The sequence below is a fragment of the Tachypleus tridentatus genome, chromosome 11 (assembly GCF_004210375.1).
Source record: "Tachypleus tridentatus isolate NWPU-2018 chromosome 11, ASM421037v1, whole genome shotgun sequence".
NCBI classification, from domain to species: Eukaryota; Metazoa; Arthropoda; class Merostomata; order Xiphosura; family Limulidae; genus Tachypleus; species Tachypleus tridentatus.
In genome coordinates this window covers 33257325-33271620 of record NC_134835.1, presented here as the reverse complement: position 1 = coordinate 33271620, position 14296 = coordinate 33257325, and the positions used below count along the sequence as shown (strand labels likewise).

The window sequence follows — 14296 nt, the reverse complement described above, 5'->3', positions numbered from 1 at the left end:
ATTTGTTATTTCTGATAAATATTATATGTTTTTTTTTCAACTCATTTGCTGAAGGGAGAACAGTATTTTAAAATACTTAATTAATCTTTGTTCTTAGGAAGCTTGTGTTTAAGTCATGGCTTGTAAGATGATGTGAATAATTACTGTAATTTCAAAACAATGTATTGTTGCTGAAGTATTGAAAGAGAATTTAGTTGGTGCTATCTTTAAATGTGGTTATTAGAAGTCCGATACATTTCTTGAAAAGTTTTAAAACTTTAATGCAAGTATATTCTAATTAGAAGTGTGGCTTATTATCTCAGTAGTAGTAGTAGTCTCACTGTATATGTAAGTGAGACATATTTATTTAGTAGTAGTCTCACTGTATATGTAAGTGAGACATATTTGTTTAGTAGTAGTCTCACTGTATATGTAAGTGAGACATATTTGTTTAGTAGTAGTCTCACTGTATATATAAGTAGTAGTCTCACTGTATATGTAAGTGAGACATATTTGTTTAGTAGTAGTCTCACTGTATATGTAAGTGAGACATATTTGTTTAGTAGTAGTCTCACTGTATATGTAAGTGAGACATATTTGTTTAGTAGTAGTCTCACTGTATATGTAAGTGAGACATATTTGTTTAGTAGTAGTCTCACTGTATATGTAAGTGAGACATATTTGTTTAGTAGTAGTCTCACTGTATATGTAAGTGAGACATATTTGTTTAGTAGTAGTCTCACTGTATATGTAAGTGAGACATATTTGTTTAGTAGTAGTCTCACTGTATATGTAAGTGAGACATATTTGTTTAGTAGTAGTCTCACTGTATATGTAAGTGAGACATATTTGTTTAGTAGTAGTCTCACTGTATATGTAAGTGAGACATATTTGTTTAGTAGTAGTCTCACTGTATATGTAAGTGAGACATATTTGTTTAGTAGTAGTCTCACTGTATATGTAAGTGAGACATATTTGTTTAGTAGTAGTCTCACTGTATATGTAAGTGAGACATATTTGTTTAGTAGTAGTCTCACTGTATATGTAAGTGAGACATATTTGTTTAGTAGTAGTCTCACTGTATATGTAAGTGAGACATATTTGTTTAGTAGTAGTCTCACTGTATATGTAAGTGAGACATATTTGTTTAGTAGTAGTCTCACTGTATATGTAAGTGAGACATATTTGTTTAGTAGTAGTCTCACTGTATATGTAAGTGAGACATATTTGTTTAGTAGTAGTCTCACTGTATATGTAAGTGAGACATATTTGTTTAGTAGTAGTCTCACTGTATATGTATATTTGTAAGTGTAGACATATTTGTTTTGTTTAGTAGTAGTCTCACTGTATATGTAAGTGAGACATATTTGTTTAGTAGTAGTCTCACTGTATATGTAAGTGAGACATATTTGTTAGTAGTAGTCTCACTGTATATGTAAGTGAGACATATTTGTTTAGTAGTAGTCTCACTGTATATGTAAGTGAGACATATTTGTTTAGTAGTAGTCTCACTGTATATGTAAGTGAGACATATTTGTTTAGTAGTAGTCTCACTGTATATGTAAGTGAGACATATTTGTTTAGTAGTAGTCTCACTGTATATGTAAGTGAGACATATTTGTTTAGTAGTAGTCTCACTGTATATGTATGTAGACATATTTGTTTAGTAGTAGTCTCATATTTGTTATTTGTTTAGTAGTAGTCTCACTGTATATGTAAGTGAGACATATTTGTTTAGTAGTAGTCTCACTGTATATGTAAGACATGTAGTAGTCTCACTATTGAGACATATTTGTTTAGTAGTAGTCTCACTGTATATGTAAGTGAGACATATTTGTTTAGTAGTAGTCTCACTGTATATGTAAGTGAGACATATTTGTTTAGTAGTAGTCTCACTGTATATGTAAGTGAGACATATTTGTTTAGTAGTAGTCTCACTGTATATGTAAGTGAGACATATTTGTTTAGTAGTAGTCTCACTGTATATGTAAGTGAGACATATTTGTTTAGTAGTAGTCTCACTGTATATGTAAGTGAGACATATTTGTTTAGTAGTAGTCTCACTGTATATGTAAGTGAGACATATTTGTTTAGTAGTAGTCTCACTGTATATGTAAGTGAGACATATTTGTTTAGTAGTAGTCTCACTGTATATGTAAGTGAGACATATTTGTTTAGTAGTAGTCTCACTGTATATGTAAGTGAGACATATTTGTTTAGTAGTAGTCTCACTGTATATGTAAGTGAGACATATTTGTTTAGTAGTAGTCTCACTGTATATGTAAGTGAGACATATTTGTTTAGTAGTAGTCTCACTGTATATGTAAGTGAGACATATTTGTTTAGTAGTAGTCTCACTGTATATGTAAGTGAGACATATTTGTTTAGTAGTAGTCTCACTGTATATGTAAGTGAGACATATTTGTTTAGTAGTAGTCTCACTGTATATGTAAGTGAGACATATTTGTTTAGTAGTAGTCTCACTGTATATGTAAGTGAGACATATTTGTTTAGTAGTAGTCTCACTGTATATGTAAGTGAGACATATTTGTTAGTAGTAGTCTCACTGTATATGTAAGTGAGACATATTTGTTTAGTAGTAGTCTCACTGTATATGTAAGTGAGACATATTTGTTTAGTAGTAGTCTCACTGTATATGTAAGTGAGACATATTTGTTTAGTAGTAGTCTCACTGTATATGTAAGTGAGACATATTTGTTTAGTAGTAGTCTCACTGTATATGTAAGTGAGACATATTTGTTTAGTAGTAGTCTCACTGTATATGTAAGTGAGACATATTTGTTTAGTAGTAGTCTCACTGTATATGTAAGTGAGACATATTTGTTTAGTAGTAGTCTCACTGTATATGTAAGTGAGACATATTTGTTTAGTAGTAGTCTCACTGTATATGTAAGTGAGACATATTTGTTTAGTAGTAGTCTCACTGTATATGTAAGTGAGACATATTTGTTTAGTAGTAGTCTCACTGTATATGTAAGTGAGACATATTTGTTTAGTAGTAGTCTCACTGTATATGTAAGTGAGACATATTTGTTAGTAGTAGTCTCACTGTATATGTAAGTGAGACATATTTGTTTAGTAGTAGTCTCACTGTATATGTAAGTGAGACATATTTGTTTAGTAGTAGTCTCACTGTATATGTAAGTGAGACATATTTGTTTAGTAGTAGTCTCACTGTATATGTAAGTGAGACATATTTGTTTAGTAGTAGTCTCACTGTATATGTAAGTGAGACATATTTGTTATAGTAGTAGTCTCACTGTATATGTAAGTGAGACATATTTGTTTAGTAGTAGTCTCACTGTATATGTAAGTGAGACATATTTGTTTAGTAGTAGTCTCACTGTATATGTAAGTGAGACATATTTGTTTAGTAGTAGTCTCACTGTATATGTAAGTGAGACATATTTGTTTAGTAGTAGTCTCACTGTATATGTAAGTGAGACATATTTGTTTAGTAGTAGTCTCACTGTATATGTAAGTGAGACATATTTGTTTAGTAGTAGTCTCACTGTATATGTAAGTGAGACATATTTGTTTAGTAGTAGTCTCACTGTATATGTAAGTGAGACATATTTGTTTAGTAGTAGTCTCACTGTATATGTAAGTGAGACATATTTGTTTAGTAGTAGTCTCACTGTATATGTAAGTGAGACATATTTGTTTAGTAGTAGTCTCACTGTATATGTAAGTGAGACATATTTGTTTAGTAGTAGTCTCACTGTATATGTAAGTGAGACATATTTGTTTAGTAGTAGTCTCACTGTATATGTAAGTGAGACATATTTGTTTAGTAGTAGTCTCACTGTATATGTAAGTGAGACATATTTGTTTAGTAGTAGTCTCACTGTATATGTAAGTGAGACATATTTGTTTAGTAGTAGTCTCACTGTATATGTAAGTGAGACATATTTGTTTAGTTGTAGTCTCACTGTATGTATTTAAGTGAGACATATGAGACATTGTTTAGTAGTAGTCTCACTGTATATGTAAGTGAGACATATTTGTTTAGTAGTAGTCTCACTGTATATGTAAGTGAGACATATTTGTTAGTAGTAGTCTCACTGTATATGTAAGTGAGACATATTTGTTTAGTAGTAGTCTCACTGTATATGTAAGTGAGACATATTTGTTTAGTAGTAGTCTCACTGTATATGTAAGTCTCACTGTAGACATATTTGTTTAGTAGTAGTCTCACTGTATATGTAAGTGAGACATATTTGTTTAGTAGTAGTCTCACTGTATATGTAAGTGAGACATATTTGTTTAGTAGTAGTCTCACTGTATATGTAAGTGAGACATATTTGTTTAGTAGTAGTCTCACTGTATATGTAAGTGAGACATATTTGTTTAGTAGTAGTCTCACTGTATATGTAAGTGAGACATATTTGTTTAGTAGTAGTCTCACTGTATATGTAAGTGAGACATATTTGTTTAGTAGTCTCACTGTATATGTAAGTGAGACATATTTGTTTAGTAGTAGTCTCACTGTATATGTAAGGTGAGACATATTTGTTTAGTAGTAGTCTCACTGTATATGTAAGTGAGACATATTTGTTTAGTAGTAGTCTCACTGTATATGTAAGTGAGACATATTTGTTTAGTAGTAGTCTCACTGTATATGTAAGTGAGACATATTTGTTAGTAGTAGTCTCACTGTATATGTAAGTGAGACATATTTGTTTAGTAGTAGTCTCACTGTATATGTAAGTGAGACATATTTGTTTAGTAGTAGTCTCACTGTATATGTAAGTGAGACATATTTGTTTAGTAGTAGTCTCACTGTATATGTAAGTGAGACATATTTGTTTAGTAGTAGTCTCACTGTATATGTAAGTGAGACATATTTGTTTAGTAGTAGTCTCACTGTATATGTAAGTGAGACATATTTGTTTAGTAGTAGTCTCACTGTATATGTAAGTGAGACATATTTGTTTAGTAGTAGTCTCACTGTATATGTAAGTGAGACATATTTGTTTAGTAGTAGTCTCACTGTATATGTAAGTGAGACATATTTGTTTAGTAGTAGTCTCACTGTATATGTAAGTGAGACATATTTGTTTAGTAGTAGTCTCACTGTATATGTAAGTGAGACATATTTGTTTAGTAGTAGTCTCACTGTATATGTAAGTGAGACATATTTGTTTAGTAGTAGTCTCACTGTATATGTAAGTGAGACATATTTGTTTAGTAGTAGTCTCACTGTATATGTAAGTGAGACATATTTGTTTAGTAGTAGTCTCACTGTATATGTAAGTGAGACATATTTGTTTAGTAGTAGTCTCACTGTATATGTAAGTGAGACATATTTGTTTAGTAGTAGTCTCACTGTATATGTAAGTGAGACATATTTGTTTAGTAGTAGTCTCACTGTATATGTAAGTGAGACATATTTGTTTAGTAGTAGTCTCACTGTATATGTAAGTGAGACATATTTGTTTAGTAGTAGTCTCACTGTATATGTAAGTGAGACATATTTGTTTAGTAGTAGTCTCACTGTATATGTAAGTGAGACATATTTGTTTAGTAGTAGTCTCACTGTATATGTAACTGTATATGTAGACATATTTGTTTAGTAGTAGTCTCACTGTATATGTAAGTGAGACATATTTGTTTAGTAGTAGTCTCACTGTATATGTAAGTGAGACATATTTGTTTAGTAGTAGTCTCACTGTATATGTAAGTGAGACATATTTGTTTAGTAGTAGTCTCACTGTATATGTAAGTGAGACATATTTGTTAGTAGTAGTCTCACTGTATATGTAAGTGAGACATATTTGTTTAGTAGTAGTCTCACTGTATATGTAAGTGAGACATATTTGTTTAGTAGTAGTCTCACTGTATATGTAAGTGAGACATATTTGTTTAGTAGTAGTCTCACTGTATATGTAAGTGAGACATATTTGTTTAGTAGTAGTCTCACTGTATATGTAAGTGAGACATATTTGTTTAGTAGTAGTCTCACTGTATATGTAAGTGAGACATATTTGTTTAGTAGTAGTCTCACTGTATATGTAAGTGAGACATATTTGTTTAGTAGTAGTCTCACTGTATATGTAAGTGAGACATATTTGTTTAGTAGTAGTCTCACTGTATATGTAAGTGAGACATATTTGTTAGTAGTAGTCTCACTGTATATGTAAGTGAGACATATTTGTTTAGTAGTAGTCTCACTGTATATGTAAGTGAGACATATTTGTTTAGTAGTAGTCTCACTGTATATGTAAGTGAGACATATTTGTTTAGTAGTAGTCTCACTGTATATGTAAGTGAGACATATTTGTTTAGTAGTAGTCTCACTGTATATGTAAGTGAGACATATTTGTTTAGTAGTAGTCTCACTGTATATGTAAGTGAGACATATTTGTTTAGTAGTAGTCTCACTGTATATGTAAGTGAGACATATTTGTTTAGTAGTAGTCTCACTGTATATGTAAGTGAGACATATTTGTTTAGTAGTAGTCTCACTGTATATGTAAGTGAGACATATTTGTTTAGTAGTAGTCTCACTGTATATGTAAGTGAGACATATTTGTTTAGTAGTAGTCTCACTGTATATGTAAGTGAGACATATTTGTTTAGTAGTAGTCTCACTGTATATGTAAGTGAGACATATTTGTTTAGTAGTAGTCTCACTGTATATGTAAGTAGTAGACATATTTGTTTTTAGTAGTAGTCTCACTGTATATGTAAGTGAGACATATTTGTTTAGTAGTAGTCTCACTGTATATGTAAGTGAGACATATTTGTTTAGTAGTAGTCTCACTGTATATGTAAGTGAGACATATTTGTTTAGTAGTAGTCTCACTGTATATGTAAGTGAGACATATTTGTTTAGTAGTAGTCTCACTGTATATGTAAGTGAGACATATTTGTTAGTAGTAGTCTCACTGTATATGTAAGTGAGACATATTTGTTTAGTAGTAGTCTCACTGTATATGTAAGTGAGAGTTAGTCATATTTGTAGTAGTCTCACTGTATATGTAAGTGAGACATATTTGTTTAGTAGTAGTCTCACTGTATATGTAAGTGAGACATATTTGTTTAGTAGTAGTCTCACTGTATATGTAAGTGAGACATATTTGTTTAGTAGTAGTCTCACTGTATATGTAAGTGAGACATATTTGTTTAGTAGTAGTCTCACTGTATATGTAAGTGAGACATATTTGTTTAGTAGTAGTCTCACTGTATATGTAAGTGAGACATATTTGTTTAGTAGTAGTCTCACTGTATATGTAAGTGAGACATATTTGTTTAGTAGTAGTCTCACTGTATATGTAAGTGAGACATATTTGTTTAGTAGTAGTCTCACTGTATATGTAAGTGAGACATATTTGTTTAGTAGTAGTCTCACTGTATATGTAAGTGAGACATATTTGTTTAGTAGTAGTCTCACTGTATATGTAAGTGAGACATATTTGTTTAGTAGTAGTCTCACTGTATATGTAAGTGAGACATATTTGTTTAGTAGTAGTCTCACTGTATATGTAAGTGAGACATATTTGTTTAGTAGTAGTCTCACTGTATATGTAAGTGAGAGACATATTTGTTTAGTAGTAGTCTCACTGTATATGTAAGTGAGACATATTTGTTTAGTAGTAGTCTCACTGTATATGTAAGTGAGACATATTTGTTTAGTAGTAGTCTCACTGTATATGTAAGTGAGACATATTTGTTTAGTAGTAGTCTCACTGTATATGTAAGTGAGACATATTTGTTTAGTAGTAGTCTCACTGTATATGTAAGTGAGACATATTTGTTTAGTTGTAGTCTCACTGTATATGTAAGTGAGACATATTTGTTTAGTTGTAGTCTCACTGTATATGTAAGTGAGACATATTTGTTTAGTAGTAGTCTCACTGTATATGTAAGTGAGACATATTTGTTTAGTAGTAGTCTCACTGTATATGTAAGTGAGACATATTTGTTTAGTAGTAGTCTCACTGTATATGTAAGTGAGACATATTTGTTTAGTAGTAGTCTCACTGTATATGTAAGTGAGACATATTTGTTTAGTAGTAGTCTCACTGTATATGTAAGTGAGACATATTTGTTTAGTAGTAGTCTCACTGTATATGTAAGTGAGACATATTTGTTTAGTAGTAGTCTCACTGTATATGTAAGTGAGACATTTATTTAGTAGTAGTCTCACTGTATATGTAAGTGAGACATATTTGTTTAGTAGTAGTCTCACTGTATATGTAAGTGAGACATATTTGTTTAGTAGTAGTCTCACTGTATATGTAAGTGAGACATATTTGTTTAGTAGTAGTCTCACTGTATATGTAAGTGAGACATATTTGTTTAGTAGTAGTCTCACTGTATATGTAAGTGAGACATTTGTTTTCCTTCCCTCTTTTCAATTTGCATATCATATCATTCTCTCTGTTTGTTTAGTGTAATTTATCCACAGTGGTAGAGTACATTGTTGTTGTTTTTGGTAACATTTTGTAACATAACTAAGATTTTTTAAAATTTACACAAGTACATGAGCAGAACTTTTCTAAAATATTACCCCCCCCCCACCAAAACAAAAACAGCAACAAGAAACAAAACCAACAACAACATTGTCCTTCATGTAGCACTAGAAAATGGGAAGCATAGAAAGATATCAAATACTAGTAATATATAAATATTTCTATTCTTTATAGCCATGCCAAAACATTTTTTAGCACATGAATATTTATTTTGTATCTTAAGTTTTAACACTGGTATTTGTTCAATAACAGTATGCAGTTGAGTCAATTTTAGTAGTTTCGTTTCTAAATGGTGTTATATATTTCCACAGTAGAATGTGAAGCTGTTTATTTGGGGAAGATTCTTAGTTCTGTTGCTCTTGAATGGTGCAATGTGAGTGTTACCGTTACTTATAGTCGTCTACAAGCAACAATTTTTTGTCAGTTGATACCAGAAGAAACAATTGCCATGTTCATCAAACTGTGGTTTCAAAACTTTCTTGATTATGGTGTCTGCATGTCTTGTATTAATTTCAGAATTGTTTGGCAGCTTTATATGCTTTTAAAGCCAGTTAATATCCCTTCATATTTGGGATTTTAAATGAGGTGTAAAATATCAATGTGTAGAAAGATAACAGGAGTTTTATTTGTGTGTAATAACAAAAAAAACTCTTCCATCACGTAACCTAAAAGAAAGCCTATAAAAACTGATATTACAAAGATATAGCTTTTATAAAGTATGAAGTTTTATCTTTATTTTCAAATCTAAAAGCCTCAGTCTATTTCCATTTGACTAATTTCTGTATTTATTTTAAAGTACCATACCTTCATTGCATTTGACGATATATAACATGCCTTAATGTTTATCATATGTTGTCAGGAACAGGCAATTAGTATAGAGCCATGGCAATGATAGGTAACAAAATGACCAAAATAGGTCATTTTGTACCTATCAAATATGATGCCCATAGCTCTAGGTACTGCTCCTGACCTAGTTATGCTCCAACATATGATAAACATTAAGGCATGTTATATATCGTCAAATGCAATGAAGTCAAAACACACTAATTCAGAGGAAATCTGTTCTCTTTAATCTCTCATTTAGAATGTTCATGTTCTGAAATATTTTTGGTCAATAATCACTGGGATGATGAAAAGTTAAGTGTCTGTACTCTTTAGTTTGCTACTTTTCTGTTTGTTCAAAGTGATCATCTTGTCTGTTATGTCACTGTTGTCAAGTTAAGTGTCTGTACTCTTTAGTTTGCTACTTTTCTGTTTGTTCAAAGTGATCATCTTGTCTGTTATGTCACTGTTGTCACTATGCTTAAGTCTCAAATATTAAAATGTCAATAATGAAGCAGTAATAAAATGAATGGGGTTATTGATTAGCTAGTAAACACGTAACATTATAAGCTAAGCTCTAATTTGTGTACTACAACCTTGTATATTATGTAGCTTTTTATTAATGTAGAGGCCATAATAGCTAACCTAAAGTACTTTTATGACATTATTATATCATTTATAGCTAATTTGCAAGACTTAAGAGTAAACATATCTTTCGGCAGTATTATATATGAGGAAAATTTCTTATCGTAGTTTAAATGAAATGATTACTTTATTAACTGTTTGCTTTTCATGTACCTTTTCCCTCTAACATCTGTAAGTTCATTGGTTGAAAGAGGTAATAAGGGTAAGTACTTCTACAAAACAGTTGAAAGTTGGTATTGAAAAAAGACAACTTGCATTATCTAGTTTGGAATGTATAATCACCAAACTGTGTCATTGCTGTTAATACCTGTTATGTTTTTTTGTTCTTTTCTCAAATTCTTGAATGACAAAAATGTATATTTATTTCTTGTAAAACTATCAAACCAGTTTTACCACCAATGAAAAGCATAAATTGTTAGATATAAACTCCTTAACGTAAATATTTATATTTACCTAACATGTACATGAAGTAACTGTAGTAGTAGTGGTACTAACCTATTCTTTCTGTTGAACCACTTTTCAAGGACAGATTCTATTTAGGCTCTTATGGTAGAAGAACATACTTACATGTAAATTTACTTTATACATTATGTATAAAAGTTGTTTGCATATTTACTTCATAATGCTTTTTTATAGATATTTTAATATTCTGTTTACTGAAGGTCTCAGTGGTTTTTAAGTGCATGTACCTGATACTTTGTAAAATTTTTTATACCAGTCTCATGCCACATAATTATTGAACAATGGACCATTATTCAATGGTTTTGAAATTAAAAAAAAAGAATGCCTGTTTACTAGTGTTGTTGTTTGCTTATCAGACGAGTAATTCAAATGTTGGTAATGCATACAACCCCAAATTTAGGTAATTTAGGTACATTGGGTAATTGTTTTAAATTGGTTATCAACTCATATTTCTACAATAAGCTGAGGGCACTCTGAAGATGAAAGGTGAAGACTTTTGAAATGTCCTCTTCTGTATTTATGTTTCTACAATAGGCAGCTGCCATCCATTCAACTAAATTTCATCATGGATACTTTGCCAATTAAATCTATCAAATAAATTGAGTTTGTTTAATTTTACAAATGATTAATAGTATCCACTTGTTTCGTACAGTGCTGTACAGATATGTAAGTGTTTGTGTGTTTGTCTACTTTTGTTATTTCCCACTTCATTCTTTGAAAGTACTGCAGAAGTAATTCCAGATTTATTTTTGTTTTGTTGTTATAAGGTCTTTTATTGCTAGTATTGAAATGTCTTTTTATACACCAATATGCACTATAGAAATTAAATAATTCTATATGCAAGAAATGTCTTTGGATTCCATATCTTCCAAAGCATGTTTACTTCTATTGATAATACAGGTATTTCTCAATATTCAGGGTTTCCACTTTTTGCCCATTATTCTAATGTCTTTATACACCAATATGCACAATAGAAATTAAATAATTCCGTTCACAGGAAACATCTTTGGATTCCATATCTTCCAAAACATATCTACCTCTATTGATAAGGTAGGTAATTCTCAATATTCAGGGTTTTCACTTTTTGTCTGTCTAAGCATTGAAAACACTTGTTCCAGTCTTTTATACCGGACTCAAATGCCCTAGGCAAATTTCAATATACAAAATTTTCAACCATCTTCAATGTGCTTTCTATGTAGGTACTGTATTTAAGCGCCTCATTCTGACAAAGTAACCATTTTTTCATGACAAACCATTCAACAAGGGTTTCTATCAATAGGAGTTGTTGTGATTATGCACTATTTATGTTGTGACTTTAGATGTGATTAGTGTTTCTGCAGTAATCTTTTCATTTATGTTTATAAATTACTTTACAAAAAAATTGCCTACTGACACGTATGAATTCCTGAATTAATGTTTCTCTTACAGAGTTCAACTAGACCTCTTCTGGGCCACCTCTGCTACTTGACATTTGTCAACATTCAAGGGATGGGGTCACTCTCAGTCAAAGCTGCTTCTGATGTGATCCATTTGAGATGGAGACATATATGCAACCTAGGATGTTTCTCAGGGGGTTTGAAGGCAGCTTTTGCAAATAATCCAGGAACAACCGGCAAGAATGTAGACCTGCTTTTTTTGGCTCCTTCTTTTACTAGGTTGGCCTCAACAGAGAATCAGTTTGATTAAACACCTTCAGTTGGTTACTTGGGGTATGAGGTTTCTTTTATTGCAGTTGACTCCTTCCTCTTAAGCAAAAAGGACAGCACGTGAACACTTGGATTTTCCTCATCTTCCTGAAATTGCTGTTCATGCTGGGACAGTTTCCACTCAGTTACAGGATGGGATAGCTATGCCGTATCCCCCACATTTATTATATCAACATACTTTGGCTCATCACCTGCCAGGAGGAGGTCTATTTAATTTCTCAATGAAAGGCCATGTTTTGGATCTGTGGGTGTCTAGATTGGAACCTGTGATCACTTTAAACAGAACACAATTTTCTGAGATTTATCTTACTCTCATGACTGTACTTAGGTGTGTATCTTCAATCCAATTTTTGTCTGAAGCCTATCAACATTTCCTTTAGCAACTTGGGGATGTGTTGGGAATTTTGCAAACATATACTTCAGCCAGATTTTTCTTCTTCAGTTCTTTCTTTGGGTTCCTGGCTGGTTTGTTGTTCTTGGGATTTATTGAGTAGAGATGCTTTGTTGGATTGTTTACCAATTTCTTCCTTCAGGGAGTTGTGGAAAACTCCTTTTTTTCCATCCCATGTTATTTGCTGGAGTTCCAGAGATGTTAGAATCCCAAATTGATACAGTCCATTTACATTCTTATTTACTGTCATTAGCTTCTTGCCTTCCTGGCACTAATTTGAGAGTATCAGCCTGCAGTGTGTCCTGATCTCCTCGTATGGTTCTCATAATAGTCTTCAGTATTCTTAAGTATATTCAGTTCAAGTGAACTGACAACAACGATGTGACTATCATATCAGCAGGGGAGCAGTGGAAACATGAGTACATCACTTCTTGTACATTTGGAGTTCTTTCACTAGGGATTCATGGGTATTTCTTGTTCTGGCTTCAGGCTAGTTATTCACTTTACATCACTTCCATCATTGTCTACTCAATCTTTTGCCTTTTCATCTCCATCAGATTCACGGTGAGTGGAGTTCTGTTTTCAAGCCATCAGAGAGGTGATAGTCAGAAAGTCAGTAGAGAAGCTTATTCCCATTTGTTTGTTGTACCCAAGGAGACAGAAGATTGGTGTCTAGTCACCAGTTTGTCTGAAGCATTTTTTAGATCCTCCTTGCTTTACAGTGGAATCTTTTTTTAAAACATGTGATGAAACTTTGCTCCAGGGCTCTGGATGACAAAGTTTGATGTTACCAATACTTATCACCATATTCCCATAGCAGAATCTTTCTGGAGGTTTTTGAAGTTTGTGCACAAGGGGCAAATTTTACAGTTCATGACTACCTTTTGGTCTTGGAACAGCATCTTATGTTTTCTGTAGAGTTGTTTGAGCCTTTCCTTGTCACCTGCATTCCTTGGGCCTGTGCACACATCTTTATATAAGTGACTGGCTCTTTCTGGCTCCATCCCATCAATTAACAGAACAGAACTATCAGATTCTTCTTTCAGAAGCCACAAAAGTAGGCTTCCCATTTAGACTGTAAAAATCTGTTTTTTCACGTATGTAATATCTTGTCCATATGGGTGTGTTTTTTCAATACACGTTAAAGTCATGCTTAACCAACTCCTTAGCCTCCTTCTTCTGCTGTGCAGATGGTTCTCTGTTTTTGAAATGCAGGCATCCCTTGAGCAGGCATAGGACCCTTTAGTTGTCACAGTAGACACCTTTTTAATGTGGCTCCCTTTTAAAAATCACAGTTCATCTAGTTCAATTTGAAATTAGAAACTGGCCGTAACATTAAATAACTTGAAACCAGAACTAGAAAGACCAACTTCAGGTCACTAACGCTGCTGTTTGAACTACCCGTTAGTCATCCTGGTGAGCTGTTATTATAATTTTGCTACACATCTCTTAAAACCTTTTTATTACTTTCCTTTTTTGAAAATGGCCATAACATCAAATAACTTGGAACCAGAACTGGAAAGGCCAACTTCAGGTGACTGATGGTGGTTTTTGTATTTACCTGTTAGTTTTCCTGGTGAGTTGTGATAATTACCGTTATGCTACAGAAAGTCCTTTACAACTTGAATTACTGTAGTTTTTCTCTTGACATTGTAGACTAGATGTAAACATTGGTGTTATGTTATTTATGTCCAATCCTATGCTCTTGGTCAAGCACTGGTTCCACATCCTCTCCATAAATCCACTTGGTTGAGTAGGGAGGATGAATGTTCATAACTGCAGACCAAATGCAT

General features: G+C 32.2%; 1 protein-coding gene across 2 annotated transcripts in view; it reads left to right on the top strand.

Annotated features, from left to right (window-relative positions):
- LOC143231889 (ceramide synthase 1-like) overlaps nucleotides 1–14296 on the top strand; it is a 41670-nt gene that overhangs the window by 8918 nt on the left and 18456 nt on the right. The gene's annotated exons all lie outside the window — the stretch shown is intronic.